Below are 19275 nucleotides of genomic sequence, written 5' to 3' on the forward strand. Positions count from 1 at the left end.
ATGTCTCATATTCTACTTATACGAAATATCCAAATTAGGCAAATGCAAAGAGACAAAGTAGCTTAGTGTCTGCCAGGTGCTGGGAGAAGACAGGTGTGAGGAGTGACTCCTAAGAGGCTTGGGGTGTCTTTCTGGAGGGATGAAAATGTCTGGAATTAGTGGTGAAGGTTGCACAACCTTGTGAATACACTAAAACCCCAGAATTGTACGCTTCAAAAGGGTCAATTTTGTGTGGTTTGGCTTTTCTCAATAAAGCTGTTTCTTTACTTTTGAAAGACGAGATTTGTGGACAGAGGGAAATAGAAGAAAATAAAGAGCAACTGTATAATATGCAATCTTTAACCCAATGAACAAGAAATGTATTTAAACGAACACAAAGATGAGATGGTTAGACAAAATTAAAACTGGGAAAAAGTGTTCATCTGGTGTAGAAACTGTTGGTGGCTTTCTGGAATGCTGAGCTAAAGATAATTTAAGGCTGCATGAGTCTTTTAGACTCAAAAAGAACAAGCTGTGTGATCAATTAGTGATACCTGCCCTGGGTACAGGAGAGGAAGGAGGAGGAGGTACAGGTGACAAGTATTTGCCATCCTTGACTAGATGATCTCTGTGGTCCCTCCCCAAAATCAAGCTCCCTCACCTGAGTCACTCCAACATGAAGTGGGTGGGGAGATGTGGGCCGCAGGGAGTGGGGTTGGAAGAGGAGGGAGGATGGAATAAGGCAGAGGCCTTTTTACATCCAACAGATGAGACAGAGAACTCTCCTTGGAGAAGAGGCAGCAGAGCCAGTGATTTAGAACAACCCCTCCTGGCACAGACACTTATTAAAATACGTGCATCAATAGCACACTTCTTTTTCCAGCGGGGCTTAGCAATTAAGATCCTCTGTCACTTCTCAGTGGGTAAAGAGACTTGCTCTGGGCAGCAAAGAAAAATACATTTGTCATTGGAATGACAGCCACAACTGCCAAAGCCATTTTTATTGGTGGCAGTGGAGCTGGCCTTATCCTTTCTGGGAAAAATAATGAATATTAGAGGTTCTGTTTACAAATATGCACCTTTCACTGGTTTCTCTCATGGCTCAGCAATTTTTCAACGGGACAGCTTTCCCGGAAACACTGTACATGGCCAAAAGATGATAAAATGTGGTAATCAGAGAGATGCCTGGGGCTCTGTTTAACTGGGTAATTGGGCATAGACTTGGAAAGGTCAACCTCCTGCAGCCAAGTTGCCCCAGGTGTTGTTCTAGAAGGAGCCTCTCTGGTTAAGTAATCAGGTCTAAAGTTGTTCCTCCCTCCTTTCACCTGCTTCCCAAAGGGTCACCCTTTTACAAACCCCCTACCAACCTTTATTCAAGCAAATCTTGAGCTCACTTATCTGCATGAACCTTTCCAGAAAGAGCCCAATGTGTGAGAATCATTTCCCCCATCCCTTTGCTGTTTGAAGCTCAATCTGCTTTCTCTCCCGGGCTCACTAATATACTTAAACCCTCGAACTGCTAATGAGATCAGAAAGTGATCAGCTGTCAGTTCCCAAGTGAAATTGATCAGCAATTGTCTCAGGCTAAGGAAAGAAAATGCTTCCCATGACAGCCTGCAGATTTCTCTGATCCTGTTTGTGCTCCTCTTTATCATCTATGAAATTTATTTTAGGGGCTATTGCCTCTACAAGATTATCTGCAGAGCCTCATGGCAGCTGCTGTCCACATGTCCGCTTTAGAAAGCCCAGAACAACTATTATCAAAAACCGAGCTCAGGGACGAAGGCACAACATTCAGAGTTTGTTGCAGCTGTGATTCATTTAGAAACTAAATACTCCTGGCCAGGTGCAGTGGCTCACACCTGTAATTCCAGCACTTTGGGAGGCTGAGGCAGGCGGATCACCTGAGGTCAGAAGTTTGAGACTAGCCTGGCCAACATGGTGAAACCCCATTTCTACTAAAAATACAAAAATTAGCTGGGCGTGGTGGCACGTGCCTGTAGTCTCTGCTTCTCAGGAGACTGAGGCAGGAGAATCACTTGAACTTTTTTTTTTTTTTTTGAGACAGTCTTGCTCTGTCTCCCAAGCTGGAGTGCAGTGGCGCTATTTTGGCTAACTGCAAACTTAGCCTCCCGGGTTCAAGTGATTCTCATGCCTCAGCTTCCTAAGTAGCTGGGATTACAGGTATGTGACATCACACTTGGCTAATTTTTGTATTTTTACTAGAGATGGGGTTTCATCATGTTGGCCAGGCTGGTCTCGAACTCCTTGTCTCAAATGATCCACCTTCCTGGGTCTCCCAAAGTGCTGGGATTACAGGTGTGAGCCATGGGGCCCAGCCAAAACTAACCATTTTAAAGCATGCAATTTAATGGCATTTAGTACATTCAGAATGTTGCTCAGCCATCATCTGTCTAGTTCCAAAACATTTTCCTCACTTCCAAAAAAGATCTTGTCCCCATGAAATAGCCACTCCCCATTCCTTTCACTGAGCATAAGGTTGTCAAGGTTCATCCATGTTTCAGAACTTTATTCCTTTTTGAGCTAAACAATATTCCATGGTAAGGACCTACCACATTTTGTTTATCCATTCATCTCGTGATGGACATTGGATTGTTTCCACTTTTTGACTAGTAGAAGGAATGCTGCTGTGAACATTTGTGTAGAAGTTTCTATCTGGACATTTTTCATTTTTCTTGGATATATACCTAAGGGTGGAATTTCTGGGTCCTGTGGTGACTCTAAGTTTAACTTTTTGAGAAACTGCCAATATTTTCCAAAGGGGCTGCGCCATTTTCCATTCTCACCAGCAGTATATGAGGGTTCGACGTCCACATCCTCTCAACACTTATTATTGTCTGTCTTTTTATTGTAGCCATCTCAGTGGGTGTGAAGTGGCAGTCCTCTCATTTTGAGAATGAATAAGCTGAGGGCAGAGAGGAGCTGTGACCTGTTCAGCATCATTGTCAGAGTCAGGCTCTGGACAGCAAATCTCTGTAACTCCCATATGATGCATGTTCCCATCAGAACAGGCATCCTTTCTCAACACTGAGAGAGGAGCAAAGGCAGAGCAGGAAGTGAGGCTGCATTGAAGCCAGGCTTCCCCCACCAGCTATTATGATAGAACTCAATGGCTCACCATGAGTGGAGGATGGCAGCAGTGGGCCTTGGGGGAGGGGGTTCCCACCCAGGGGGCAGTCTGGCTGGGGTTTGCCCAGGCCCTTGCAGGCCTCACTTTACTTTCTAAACTTTTCTTTGATGGCAGAGAGCTTCAGCAATGACATAAATTGGCTTTACCTACACATGATTGAGAACCTATTCAAAGCTAGTCATAGTTTTACACATTGGAGGCAAGATAAGATGGGAAGTAAATAAGATGGGGCTGAAATTCCACATACAGACATACAGTCTCCATATGATTCTGTCAAGTGTCAACAACAGAAGGTAGAAGTAGGGCACAAAGGGAGCACAGATAAGGGGCTCCAACCCATTCTGGAAAAGGGGAGCAGGAGCTTAAAGTTGAAGGCCTTAGAGTGATAGTGCGAAGCTAGCCAGGCCTGCTCTGCAGACAGAGGTGCTGAGAGGTGGAGTGAGAAAGGCGAGCATGGACTAGCTGAGAAAATAACCCTCACAGCCACGAATCAAGCTCTGTGCTTGAATGTGTACCTTATGGAAAGTATGAGGTATCAGGCTGGCTTTGCTGGTAACTCCTCCCCGACATGCAGCATGACTATTTTTCAGTTATGAAGGAAATATTATATCCCAAACAGCTCTACAAATAAAGCCTACTTTGATTCATCTTTTCCATCTTAGTTTGCATAATGCACCTTTTTTTTTTTTTTTTTTTTTTTTTTAACATCAATGTGGTTTCTGCCCAGGTGGGCCTCAGCAAAAGTGTGAAATAGCTGAGGTTTCTTCCTCAGACCATGTAAGGCTACTATAACTCCACCTCCTCCTGATATACTGTGGAGAGTGATGTATACAGGTGTAATGTGCCCTAGGTGCTTACTGTAAAGTTGAATACATTTTTTATTTTAAACCTTGGTTTTAAACTCTTTACTCTTGCAAGTTGTGTTTCCAGTGCTTTGTGCTTTGTGCTGGTAGAGATATCTGCTGAGTTCGCTTTGAGGGTCTTTTATATGAAAGTCTAAGATCTGTTGACTAGTGACCGTGGCATGCAAACATGAATGTTTGCAGCAAATTTCAGCTGGTATTCAAAGTTATCATTTCTAGTGTAAGAATTCTGGCAGGCTCTAGAATTTATACCTAGGAACATGTAGGAATGGTAATTTTTGAGTCATAAGAGGGTGAGAGAGTAGGAACCTGTCTAAAGCTTTTAAAATAAATTGGTTAGATTATATATTACCAATTGATAAAGAAATATTTCTGAAGACATTTAGTTACATTTTAAATAAGTGAGGAGATGGTAATTGTTCATATCACAGGATGTTATTTTTAAAAATTGGGATTGCTAGGTGGGTGCCCCATGTCTCTAAACTAGTGGTCCCTAACCTTTTTGGCACCAGGGACCAGTTTCATGGAAGAATATTTTTCCACATACTCAGGGAGGCGGGATGGTTTCAGGATGATTCAAGTGCATTACATTTATTGTGCTTGCTTTTCTTTTCTTTTCTTTTTTTTTTTTTTTTTTTTTTGAGACAGGGTTTCACTCTGTCACCCAGGCTGGAGTGCAGCCAATCTCGAGATTGCACCAACCTCCGCTCACTGCAACCTCTGCTTCCCAGGTTCAAGCAATTCTTCCACCTCAGCCTCCCACATAGCTGGGACCACAGGCATGCACCACTATGCTCAGTGAATTTTTGTGCTTTTAGTAGAGACGGGGTTTCACCCCGTTGGCCAGGCTGGTCTCAAACTCCTGTCCTCAAGTGATCTGTCTGCCATGGCCTCCCAAAGTGCTGGGATTACAGGCGTGAGCCACTGCGCCTGGCCTGTGTAAATGAAATAATTATACAACTCACCATCATGTAGAATCAGTGGGAGCCCTAAGCTTGTTTTCCTGCAACTAGATGGTCGTATCTAGGGGTGATGGGAGACAATGACAGATTATCAGGCCTTAGATTCTCATGAGGAAAGTACAACCTAGATCCCTCGTGTGTGCAGCTTCGCACTCCTATGGGAATCTAATGCCGCCTGTGATCTGACAGGAGGCAGGGCTCAGGCAGTAATGCTCACTCACTGGCCACTCACCTCCTCCTGTGTGGCCCGGTTCTTAACAGGTTGCGAACCGGTACTGGTCTGTGGCCTGGGGTTTGAAAACCTCTGCTCTAAACCATCCATAGCACCACAGTTGTGGAAGAGGAAACATTCTTTCTCCTTTAGAGAATGAATGTGACTTTCTTCTGGCTTGGAAGTAAGGCCTACTCTCTAGCCCGTTAGAATATAGACATATAGTATGAACCCTGTCTTCCTCTTTTTTCTTCCATAGTTTGTGGAAGGGTTCTAGAAAGGGCATAGGAATCTTCCTTTCTCTTATTGGTGCTGGGTCCTGGGCAGCATCTGGCAAACCCTGGAGGGAGGGCTGAGAGAAGCCTGAGGGATATGATAGGTCAGGAAGGAGAATTTCCAGGGCTGCATTTTTGGGGGACTCCTGGAGTGAGGGTGAGAAATGAGGGAGTTTTGGAATTTGATGTCTCACCTTCCCTTCTTCCTTCTCTCTCTCCATCCATTCCTTCCCTCAACTTTTTAAATGAGCACCTACTACATGTCAGAGAGTCTATGCTATTGGTGTGTGAGAGGGGCATGAGCCAGGGTTCCCGTGCTCCCAGAGCCTGTGGTGGATCCAGTGGGGGATGTGACACGTGGTCTCGGGGAGAGTATGCAGAGGATGAGTCTCACCCATTGATTTCAGGCAGTGTGGGTGGTTTATGGGTGATGTCTTCACAAGAGCCCTGCAGTGGCTCACACTGCTCTGCTTTCCTGTGATTTAGTTGGCTCCACAAATACCTGCTCGCATTGCGAAATTCAGCTGGAACATCACTTCCTGACACTGGACACAGATTGCAGCACTCCTAATGCCCTGTTTGTCTCTGCCTCCTGCTTCCAGGAGGAGAGGTCCTTGAAGCTTGAGACCATGGTTTACTCAGCTGGTATCCACTGCTCAGGACAAAGAAGATGCTCAGCAATGGTGCTTGAGTGAATGAATGAATGAATCTCAGGACTTGTATTTTGTTTATCAAGCACTACTTGTTGAGGTCATTTTCTTCCCTGCCTGCAGGCTCCTGAGTTACCACACAGCCACCTAATTTAGTCAGGGGCACTATGGAGAGGGCCTGGAAACCAGGTTACACAAGTGTCTGGCCTATTAGTTCTCTATGCCTGCTGTATCAAGTTATCACAAACTTAGTGGCTTAAAGCAGCACAAATGTATTATCTTACAATGCTGGAGGTCAGATGGAGGACACAGGGTTTGAGCTCGCAGGGATGCATTCTTTCTTCAGGCTCTAGGGGAGAACCTATTTCCATGCCTTTTCTAGTTTCTTAGGGCCACCCACATTCCTTGCTCCCAGCCATTTCTTCCTGTTGCTTCTACCAGCAACAGTAGCTTGAGTCCTTCTTATGTCATCATCTCTCCAGTTTTCTCTTCTGTGTCCCTCTTCCACTTATAAAGACCCTGTGATTCCACTGGGACTACTCCAAATCCAGGATAATCTCCTATGTCAAGATCATCTAATTAGCAACCTCAACTCCATCTGCAACTTTAATTCTTCTTTGCCATGTAACCTGACGTGTTCACAGATTCTGTGGAGTAGGTCATGGGCATCTTTGGAGGAGTCCATTATTCTGCTTACCACTGTCTATGATACATTTCACATCCCAGATAGGGAATCTCTTGGTTACCTTCCCATAATTCTCTTCCATTCCTGTGAATAACTGAGAGTTAACTGCTGTAAGACTTGCCTTTCAAGCCAAAGACCAGTGTTTGATCCAGAAAGAACCAGGTGGGTGCTGTGGGTGAACACCTTCCTCTACAAATGGGGGTGAAAGTAAATGAGTCATGTAAGGTGCTGGCTTCTCTTTGGTTCTGAATCATGACCACAAAGATGTACTTGACCACAGATGAACCAATCTTAGGTCGAGATGACTGTTAATAACCTTGTGCCAGGAGCTCTTTTGCATATATCATCTCAATTATCACTGTCACTGCAGGGTAGGTATTATTGTCTCCGTGGTTCAGGTAAGGAAACTGAAGTTGAACAAAATTAAGGTCATGCAATAAGTGGCAGAGCTGAGTTTAGAGCTGGGGCTTATCTGATTTCACTCAATTTATGGTCAGCTCCAGGAATCCATTTCTCTTAAAAGTCCTCCTGAGGCCGGGTGCGATGGCTCATGCCTGTAATCCCAGCACTTTGGGAGGCTGAGGCGTGCGGATCACCTGGCCAACATGGTGAAACCCTGTCTCTACTAAAAATACAAAAATTAGCCTGGTATGGTGGCACATGCCTGTAATCCCAGCTACTTGGGAGACTGAGGCAGGAGAATCGCTTGAACCCAGGAGGTGGAGGTTGCAGTGAGCTGATATTGTGCCATTGTACTCTAGGCTGTGTGACAGAGTGAGACTCTGTCTTAGGGCAGAGGCTGTGCACTTGAATTACCTGGTATGCTTTTAAATAATACCAATGACCTGCAAATCAATTGTAACTGGATCTCTGGGGGTGGGGCTTGGTTGTCTGCATTTTTTTGTTAGTTTCCCTAATTGTAAACTGCGGTTGAGGTTAAGAGGCGCTGCCTTAGGAAGTGCTGTGTGTTCCCTTCAGAACAAGCTTTGTAAGAGCACTTTGTGCTCGTAACCTCAGAGTACCCAGAACTGCCCCCATTGTGTTCTGTGACTAGGGAAGAAAAGTGCAGCAAGCTGGTTTCTCTCTCTTTTGGGACTGCGTGGTCCCCTCTGCACTTCTTGGCAGACTTCTTGCTGAAGTTACATGGGAGCCTCTGCAACTGCCCTTCACCACTTTCTTGACTTAGCCACTACAGGTGGTGCCTTTGCCTGGGTGTCTCGGTCTCCCTAAGTGAACAGGGAAGCAGAGAAACAGCCCCATAGAGTGCAGGAATATATACGTTGCACTTCAGAGGATAAAAGTACTTCATTTTCATTCTCTTCCTCCCCTTCCCCTCATTGATTTTATGTTGGAATAAGTTCTCAGTACCAGCAGAAAATACTAATTTGCAAAGACAGTGATTTAAGTGTCTCTCCAGACTCCTTGTTGGTTTAGTAAATCCACATAACACTTTAGAGTGGAAATAACTTGAATGCTTGCCCAGAATGGCAGACATGTGCTGTTGCCAGAAAGAGCAGTCAACTGGGGTAGAGGGAAACGGACGTTTAGCCATGTTTTTGTGACAAGTTTGCTGTATGGCATCAGGAAGGTAATTAAAACCTCTATGCCTTACACAAAAAAACAGACCCCAGGAGTGTGGTGGGGTACGTTAGGGGATTCCTGACCTTTCTAGGCCACATGTGTTTTAACATATTAAAAGTTCTTATTCATGAAACATTTCAAGAATATAGATTAGAGGAAATAATATAATGCCTATATATCCATTTCAAAATTTAGATAATGGTTATTATTTTGCCAAATTCATTTTAGATTTCTTTTAAAAAGAGAAAAATACATTGATGCTTACCAACCTACTGTCCCTTTTTCTTTTTTCCCTTCCTTCCTCCAATGTGACCATTTACTTGACCTTGATATGTTATTGTCATGCAAGCTTTTCTGTTTTTTTCTGCTTGCGTATGTGTGTTTAATTTTGTATTTTCAAATTAATCATATATTTTCTTCTGTTTGTGATTTGAAAATGCTTTTCTATCCCTAACTCAAAAATATTTTCCCATGTCATATTTTAAAGATTGCTCGATGCCAGGAATTGAAGGCTGAAGTGATCTATGATTGTACCACTGCACTCCTGCTTGGGCAACAGAGTGAGACCCTGTCTCTAATAAATAAAATCGAATCCATATTTGTAAAGTTGTATTGGAGGAACAATTTTTTCCCTATGATTTCAATAGTTCATTCTTTCTCTACTGATTTATGACATCACCTCTATTCCATGTCAGGTCTTTGTATACGTAGATCTTTTTTTATGCTCTGAATTCAGTTCTGTTGGTCTAGGTGTCTATTCCTACAACAATACCACATGGATTTAATTACTGTAACCTCATAAGTTTCTCAGTTAATTTTAAATTGAGATATAATTTGCATACCATAAAATTCACCCCATTAGAGTATAAAATTTGGTATATTTGCAGAGCTGTGCAACCATCATCACTATTTAATTGCAGCACATTTTTAACACTCCCAAAAGAAACCCTGTACCCATACCAGTCGCTCCTCCTTCCGCCTCCCCCTAGCTTCAGGCAACCACCAATCTACTTTCTGTCTCTATATATTTGCCAGTTCTAGTCATTTCATATAAATGGAATCATACAGTATATGCTCTTTTGTGTTTGGCCTCTTTTACTTAGCATTTTTCAAGTTTCATCCATGTTGTAGATTGTATCAATACTACATTCTATTTTATGACTAAATCATATTCCGTTGTATAGATAGTTGCCAAATTTTATCCATCATTGATGGGCATTTGGATTGTCTCCACTTTTTGGCTATTACGAATAAGCCAGTATGTACATTCCTATACCAGTATTAGTGTAAACATATGTTTTCATTACTTTAGGATATATACCTAGGAGTACAATTACTAGATCAAATGGCAACCCTATGTTCAGCATTTTGAGAAAACATCAAACTATTTTTCAAGGTGGCCTACCAGTAATGTATGAGGGTTCCACTTTCTCTACATCCTTACCAATGCTTGTCTGTGTTTTTTATTATAGTCATTCTAGTGGATGTAAAGTCATATTGCATTGCGGTTTTGACTTGTATTCCCTCCTGACTAATGATGTTGGGTGTCTTTTCATGCGCTTATTGTTCATTTGCATACCTTCTTTGGAGAAATGGTTATTTAAATCCTTTGTCTCATTGTCTGTTTTGACATATAGTAGATGGTTCCTTCCTTTTACTTCTTCAAAATGGTCTTGGCTACTCCTGATCCTTCACTCTTTCATATGAAATTTATGAATGGACTTATCTCACACAAAAATTCATTGGGATTTATAATGGAACCTGAGTGTGTAATTTGAGAAAGTTGATTTCTGCAAATGTCTATAAACGTGGTAAATATCATTGGTTTCCCGTTTTAGTACCACCTACCACCAAATTGTCACATGAGAGAGAAAGAGACTAATAGTTTAAACAAACCACTATAATATAGGTCTCTATTATACTTAGTGAAATTCATATCCCAAATAATAAATGATACATTATCTATTTAGATTCATTAAATACACTCAATTAGTTAAAAATTTTGTCCATAAAGACTTTCACATCACTTGTTAGATGTATTTCTATGTTCTTTATATTTTTTGTTGTGATTGTTACATGTATCTTTTTCAAAACCACATGTTCTCTGTTATCCTTAATATATAAGGACATTATTAACTTTGTATACCAGCAACTCTACTAAATTTTCTTAGGACTTCTATCAGTTTGTCTATAGATGTTTTTGACTTTTTTTGTGTTGATTAGCATATATGGGGATTCTGACCTTTTTCTCTTTCAATTCTTATATCTTAAAATGTCTTCTTGTCTTTCTGCATTGACTAACATTGACAGTACAAGCTTCTATAGAAGTAATGATAGCTGGTATCTATGTATTTTTTCCTATTTTAAAGAACAAAACTATGTTCTCACCATTAATGGTTAAGTTTGCTGTTTTGTTTGTTTGAGATGGAGTCTCACTCTGTCTCCCACCTGGAGTGTGGTGGTACAATCTCAGCTCACTGTAACCTCCGCCTCCTGGGTTCAAGCAGTTCTCCTGCCTCAGCCTCCCAAGTAGCTGGGACTATAGGCATGCAACACCATACCTTTCTAATTTTTGTATTTTTAATAGAGATGGGGTTTCACTATATTGGCCAGGCTGGCCTCAAACTCCCGACCTTGAGATCCACCTGCCTCAGCCTCCCAAAGTGCTAGAATTACAGGTGTGAGCCACCATACCTGGCCTTGTTTGTTTTTGATATTCTTCATCTGGTTAAAAATAAATCCCTCTTTTTTTTTTTTTTTTTTTGAGACGGAGTCTTGCTCTGTTGCCCAGGCTGGAGTGCAGTGGCGTGATCTTGGCTCACTGCAAGTTCCGCCTCCCAGGTTCATGCCATTCTCCTGTCTCAGCCTCCTGAGTAACTGGCACTACAGTCCCCTGCCACCACACCCGGCTAATTTTTTGTATTTTTAGTAGAGATGGGGTTTCACCATGTTAGCCAGGATGGTCTCGATCTCCTGACCTTGAGATCCACCCGCCTCGGCCTCCCAAAGTGCTGGGATTACAGGCGTCATCTCTTCTTTCTATTAACAGTTTTTTTTCTGGAAGTGACATTAGTAAGATGGTGAAATAGGAGGTCCCTGGCTGTAGTTCCCCTAACAGAAATGGCCATTAGCAACTAAATATCTAAAGGAAGTATTAACAGAACTGAAAGGAAAAACAAGCAGCAATACAGTAATAGCAGAAGACTTTAATACTCTACTCATCAATAGATAAATCATCCAGACAGAAAATCAATAAGCAAACAGCAGACTTGAACAACACTGTAGACTAAAATGACACACCAGACATATACCTAACATGTCAGCAACAGCAGCAGAATAGACCATCTTCTCAAGCACATATGGAACATTCTGCAGAATGTTAGGTTACTGAACAAGACTTAAAAATTCAAGAGGGTCCGGGCGCAGTGGCTCATGCCTGTAATCTCAGCACTTTGGGAGGCTGAGGTGGGCGGATCATGAGGTCAGGAGATCGAGACCATCCTGGCTAACACGGTGAAACCCCATCTCTACTAAAAATACAAAAAATTAGCTGGGCAAGGTGGCGGCGCCTGTAGTCCCAGCTACGCGGGAGGCTGAGGCAGGAGAATGGCGTGAACCCCGGGGGGCGGAGCCTGCAGTGAGGCGAGATCGTGCCACTGCACTCCAGCCTGGGTGAAAGAGCAAGACTCTGTCTCAAAAAAAAAAAAAAAAAAAAAAAAAAAAAAATTCAAGAGGTATGTATATTTTTCAACCATAATGGTATGAAAATATAAATTGACAACAGAAGGAAATCTGGAAAATTCAAATACATAGAAATTGAACAACACACTCCTGAACAAACAATGGGTCAAATAATCGGGAAATTTTTTAAAAATTTTGAGATAAAGTAAAATGAAAACACAACATACTATATATCATCAGATGCAGCTAAAGCAGTTCTAAGGGGACCATTTATAGCAATAAATGTCTACATGAAGAAAAGATCTAAAATAACCTAACTTTATCTCAGGAACTAGAAAAAGAACAAACTAAGCCCAAAGTTGGCAGAAAGACAAAATAATAAAGATCAGAACAGAAATAAGTGTAACAGGAACTAGAAAACAATTTAAAAAAATGAAACCAAGAATTGGTGTTTTTTTTTCAGATAAACAAATTGACAAACGTTTAGCTAGACTAACTATGAAAAAGAAGTCTCAAACCAAATTGTAAATGCAAAAGATAGTATAACTGATATCACAATAATACAAAGGGTCTATTAACAATACCAACAAATTGGATAATCTAGAAAAATAAATTCCTAGAAACATAGAATCTACCAAGACTAAATCATGAAAAATAAAAAATATAGACACCAATAACAAGGATATTGAATCAGTAATAAAAAATATCAACAAAAAAGTCTAGGACCAGATGGCTTCATGGACAAATTCTATCAAACACTTAAGAATTAATGCCAACCATTATTAAACTCTTCCAAAAAATTGAAGTGGAGGGCACACCTCTAAACTCATTCTATGAGACCAGTATTACCTTGATACAAAAGCCAAACAAGCACACAAGAAAATTACAGGCCAACATCCTTAATAAAGAAAAGGATGTAAAAATCTTCAAAATATTAGCAAATCAAATTCAACTGTATATCAAAGGGATAATACCATACAAGTAGAATTTATTCCTGAGATGCAAGGATGTTGCAACACATATAAATCAATAAATGTGATATATCACATTAATAGAATGAATGATAAAAATCATATCCTCTCAATAGATGCAGAGAAATCATTCAACACCCTTTCATGATATAAACGCTCTGTAAATTGGGCATAGAAAGAATGTACTTCGACATAACAAAGGCCATATGTGACAAGCTTACAGCTAATATATTAAAAGGTGAAAAGCTGGAAAGTCTTCAAAGATCAGGAACCAAAAGTTTCTTCCTCTCATCATTATATTCAACATAGTAGTGCAAGCCCTAGTCAGAGCAACTGGGCAAGAAAAAGATATAAAAGAAATTCAAATCAGAAAAAAAGTACAAGTGCCTGTTTGCTGATATAATCTTATTAACCCTAAAAGAACTAATAAGTGAAATCAGTAAATTTGTAGGTTACAAAATCAACATATAAAAAACCAGTAGCATTTCTATACACTAACAATGATCTGAGTAAGAAATTAAGAAAACAATCCCATTTATAATAGCATAAAAACTAATAAAATACTTAGGATTAAATTTAACCAAGTCAGTGAAAGATCTGTACATTAGAAACTATATGACATTGATGAAAGAAATAGGAAAAAACCACAAATAAATGGAAAGATATCCTATGTTCATCAACTAGAAGAATTAATATTGTTAAAATGTCCATACTAGACTATCTAAAGTGATTTATAGATTCAATACAATCCCTATAAAAACTCCAATAATGTCTTCCACAGAAACAGAAAAAAAAATCCTAAAATTTGTAAAGAACTACAAAAGACCTTAAATAGCCAAAGCTATTTAAGAACAACAGAGAAGAACAAAGCTGGAGGCATTACACTTCCTGATCTCAAGCTAAATTATAAAACAATAGTAATCAAAACAGTATGGCAGTGGCATAAAAACAGACAGAGGCCAATGGAACAGAATAGAGAGGCCAGAAATAAACGTATATAGTCTAACATTTGATGAGGGTGCTAATAATATGAGAAAGGGCAGTCTCTTCAATAAGTGGTATTGGGAAAGCTGGATAGTCACATGCAAAAGAATGAAATTGGACCTCTATCTTATACCACTTACATAAATTAACTCAGAATGAATTACACATTAAATGTAATACTTAGTAAAACTCCTAGAAGAAAACAGGAAAAAAGCTCCTTGACACTGGGCTTGGGCTTGGCAAGGATTTTTTGAATATAACACTAAAAGCACAGGCAACAAAAATGAAAAACAAGTAGAACTACAGCAAACTAAGGTGTCTGGATAGCAACAAACCAATGAACAACACACACACACAAAAAACCCAACAAAATGAAAGGTAACTTATATGGCTTGCATATATTTTCTATTATATATCTGGAAAGAGATTAACATACTAAATATGTAAGAAGCCCATACAACTCAATAGCAAGGAAACCAAAAAATCCAATTAAAAACTCAACAAAAGACCTAAATAAACATATTTCCAAAGAAGACATACAAATGACCAGCAGGTATCTGGAAAGGTGCTCACCATCACTAACCATCAGGGAAATGCAAATCAAAACCATAAAGAGATATCACTTCACACCTTCTAAGATGGCTATTATCAAAAAGATAAGAGAGAAGTGTTGGTGAGGATGGGGAGAAAGGGAACCCCTTGTGCCACTGTTGCTGGGCATCCAAATTGATTCAGCCATTATGGAAAACGGTATGGAGGTTCCTCAAAAAATTAAAAATAGAACTACCATATAATCTAGCAATTCCGCTTTTGGGTATATATCCAAAGGAAACAAAATAAGACCTCTTGAAGAGATACCTGTACTCCTGTGTTCATTAGTTACAGTAATCAAGACACAGAAACAATCTAAATAAAGAGAATATGGTCTATTACAATGCAGTATTATTCAGCCTTAAAGAGGGAAATTCTTCCATTTGTGACAACATGCATGAGCTTGACGGCTTTGTTCTAAGTGAAATAAGTCAGACAAAGGCGGATACTGCATGATTACATTTATATATGGAATCTAAAAAAGTTGAACTCATAGGAACAGACTGATAGTTGTCATGGGGTAGGGAGAGGGGAGAAGGAAATGGGGAGATGTCTGTCAAAAGATACAAACTTTCAGTTACATGATAAAATTCTGGGGATCTAAGGTGTAGCATGATGACTAGAGTTAATACTATATTGTATACTTAAAATTTGCTGACAGATCTTAAGTGTTTTCACTATTTATAAAAAATATGGTAACTATGTGAAGTGATGGATATGTTAACTTGATTGTGGTGATCATTTCACAATGTATGCTTAATATCAAAACATCATAATATACTACTTAAAGATATACAATTTTATTTGTGAATTATACCTCAGTAAAACCGGAAAGAAAAACCTCAAGAATGAGAGTTTAATTTCATCAAATGCTTTTCTTTGCTTCTATATATATTTTTTAAAAATTTATTGTACAGATTATATGAATAGATTTCCTAGCAATAAACCTTTCTAGGATAAAACCTACAGTCGGGATTTTTTGGTACATTGCTTAACTTATTTTGTGAATCGTTTATGAAGTTTTTGTGTGTTCCTGTGTTTGTGAGATTGGCCTATGGTTTTCGATTTTTATACCATCCTGTCCGGTTTGGCATCAAGGATATATTGCTCTCATAAAATGAGTGGGGAGCATTCTCTTTTTCTGTTCTTTGAAGCAATTTGAATGAGATTGAAGATATGTATTTTTTTAAGTTTGTTAGAATGTACCCATGGAATCATTTGTTTGGGTTTTTTGATGAGTATATTTGTGGGTTTGTGTGCATGTGAGCCTCTCTGCTTGTATGTGAATATAGTTTAAAGTACTGTTTCACTTCCTTTAATGATAGGTCTATCTAAATTTCATACATATTCTTGGACAGTTTTGATAGCATATTTTTCTAGAATATTGTATCTTTTCTGGAATATTGTACCTTCAATCTAAATGTTCAAATGTTCATAATATTGTTATTCATAGTATTTTCTTATAATTTCTGAAGATCTTCACTGCATTTGAAATTAGGTTCTTATATTTCTTCATTGGTGGTGGTGTGTGTGTATAATTTTTAAATTGATCTTAATCTTTGTCAGAAGTTTGTGAAATTTACTTAGCTTTTTTCCAAATAAATGCTTTTGGTTTTATTGACTTTTTCTGTTTCTCTTTTCTCTTTTATTATTAATTTCTCTATTCATCTTTATAATTTCGTCTATTCATTTTTTGATGGGTGGGGGGTTTACTTTGTTCTTTTCTCAACTTTTTGAGTTGGATACTTAGCTCACTAATTCTCGGACTTTCTTCAGTTATATATGCATTCTATACAATTTCCTCTAAGTGATGCCTATGCTCTATTACCTGAAGTTTGACATATGCTATTTTTATTTCCTTTCAATGCAAATTATTTTCTAATCATTAAAATTTATTGACTCATAAATTATTTCCAAACACATGGGAGTTTGGAGGGTTACCTTTTTTGTAGTATATTTTAATTTTTATTGCGTTATGATCAGAAAGCATGGCTGTGTGATATTTGTTGTTGGACATTTGTTAAGTTGACTGAATTGTAATACTGTGTATTCTCTAATTCTTAGGTACAGGGATTTTGATATATCTATTAGATCAACTGTGTTAATCATGGTCTTCAAAATTTCTACAGGCTGTCTGTTATTGTATTTTCCTACAGCTTTCTTTTTATTAGCTATTTAATTATTTTAACCATTACCAAGTTTCAGTTTGTAATTCTATTACCTCAAGTTGTTGAGAGTCTAATCTTGAATTTATAGTGTATTCTACCTTTTGTCTATGGTAGATTTCTCCTCGTGGATTTTGAAATTTTTAATTGTGAGGTTAACATTTTTCTTCCATGAATTTCTTTTGGCATTAATGGTTTTGCTTTTTCTAGCTGATCAGAATTATCACTGGCTTAGGACAAATTTTTATGCTAATCTCTCAATGAGGAGTTCCTAAAAAAGGTGAGTAAATTTGAACCCCAGGTCATTTGGAGGTTTCTAATTCCCAAGGGAGACATTTTTGCTCATCTAGATCACAGGCAGAGACAGATAAGTCTCCTTGTTTATCTGTGCTGACAGATTTTGTTCTAGTCTGTCTTTTCTGAGAGGGTATCACTTTTTGAGAGTTTCAGCTTGAGTGTTCTCAATTCCAACTCTCCTCCTTGCATTGGCCCAGTATCTTGTCTCTTATACTTTTAAAAACCAAGTCGTCGTATTATTTCCCTTCTGGTAACTATATTATCAGCTCCTAAGTTGCCATTCTGGTTTTATGCTTCTCTTTGGCACCTGGAAATTTCTACTTTCTTTTTCTTGTGAGCCTAATCATATATTTAAAATATTTTTAAAGTTATATTTTGTGAAGAATTCTTGGTTTTAGGAGCAAGAACTTTCACAGTTGTCATTGGTCTTCATCTCAGTGTTCCATGTTTCAGGAACTGGAATTCATCCTTAGAGTCTTTTAATTGTGAAAGATGAATGTTTCAGGACATCACAAGGCAAACACCTGTCAAAACGTTTTGACTGTTCATTTTCTACTGAATACAACATCTCAACAGTATTTAAATAGGTGCTTCATTGCTGTCAGCCAGAATGAGCCAGAATCGTTCCTGGGTTAGTGCTTGGTAGAAGACCCTGGTGGGGGTTAGCAGCCTGTAGTGGGGCCACTGGAGGGAAACTGAGCTGTGGTTCTCATATATGGAAAAGACATCTTATCTTCTTCTTTTTTTTTTTTTTTTTTGGAGACGGAGTTTCGCTCTTGTCACCCAGGCTGGAGTGCCATGGCATGGTCTAGGTTCAGTGCAACCTCTGCCTTCCGGGTTCAAGAGACTCTCCTGCCTCAGCCTCCTGAGTAGCTGGGGTTACAGGCGCCTTGCCACCATGCCTGGCTATTTTTGTAATTTTAGTAGAGATGCAGCTTCACCATGTTGGCCAGGCTGGTCTTGAACTCCTGACCTCAGGTGATTCACCTGCCTCGGCCTTCCAAAGTGCTGGGATTACAGGCATGAGCCACTGTGCCCGGCCTATCACCTTCTTAAAACCCCTTTCCCGGGGCAAAAATAGCAGGCCTATGGTGAAATTTGCTTGGATTTGTTTCGTGGAGAAGTCCTCTTTGATTTCTGCTTATGGGGAGACCCTGTTATAAGATTTTTCTTTGCTTATTCCAGAAACAAAGGGCTCTCCCTGATCAAAAGAAAAAACAGGCAGAATTTCCAAATGGAGTGCCTCCAGGAGAGGATTTTTCTATGTTATTCATTTTCCCTCTGTGTAAATACAGAGATATATTATGGGGAAATATACAGAGGCCTTAGTAGGTGTTCCTTGCTTAAGAAAAATGGTCACAATGATTACAACCCTCTATTCCCATATAAAGGAACAATTATTACACAGCAATGCCAGGAGGTTCAGGCCCCATGTGGAGGTTTCTTTGTGGCCTTCCCATAGTAGCCAGGAGCAATAATGCAGCCAGAAGAACTATAATTTCAGCGTCTTCTAAGTGCTAAGCCATGGTGTTGGGAATACAAAGATAGAGGAATCTTGTGGTCTTTACCCTGGAGGAGCTCACAGACAAGTGGTGTGTTAGAAGCCACTAGAGAATTAAGAGTGATAACAATCTGTAAAAGAGAATGTTGAGGAATTGAACTTCATCACAATTAAAAACTTTTATTCTTTAAAATACACTGCTAAGAGAATAAAAAGACAACCCACGGACTGGGAGAAAATATTTGTAAACTACATAGCTCATAAAGGACTTGTGTCAAAAATATATAAAGAACTCTCAAAACTTAAAAAACAAATACCCAATTAAAAAATAGGAAAAAGATTTGAAGAGTCATTTCACCAAAGAAGATATATAGATGGCTAATAGGCACATTAAAAAGATGTTCAACATTCATCATTAGGAAAATGTAACTTAAAACCACAATAAAATATCACCACTGATCTATTCGAATAGCTAAAATTAAAAAGATTGATCATATCAAGGGTTGGCTAGGATGTGGAGAAACTGCAGCCCTCATGCATTGTTGGTGGCAATGTAAAATGGAACAATCACTTGGTAAAAACAGTTTGGCAGTTTCTTAAAAAATTAAGCACACTCCTAGCATATATCCACCCACTTCACTCCTAAATATGTGCCCAAGAGAAAAGGAGATATATAACCACAAAGAGACTTGTACATGAATATTCATAGATGCTTCATTTGTAATAGC

This window comes from Symphalangus syndactylus, chromosome 22 (assembly GCF_028878055.3).
Source record: "Symphalangus syndactylus isolate Jambi chromosome 22, NHGRI_mSymSyn1-v2.1_pri, whole genome shotgun sequence".
Classification (NCBI taxonomy): Eukaryota; Metazoa; Chordata; class Mammalia; order Primates; family Hylobatidae; genus Symphalangus; species Symphalangus syndactylus.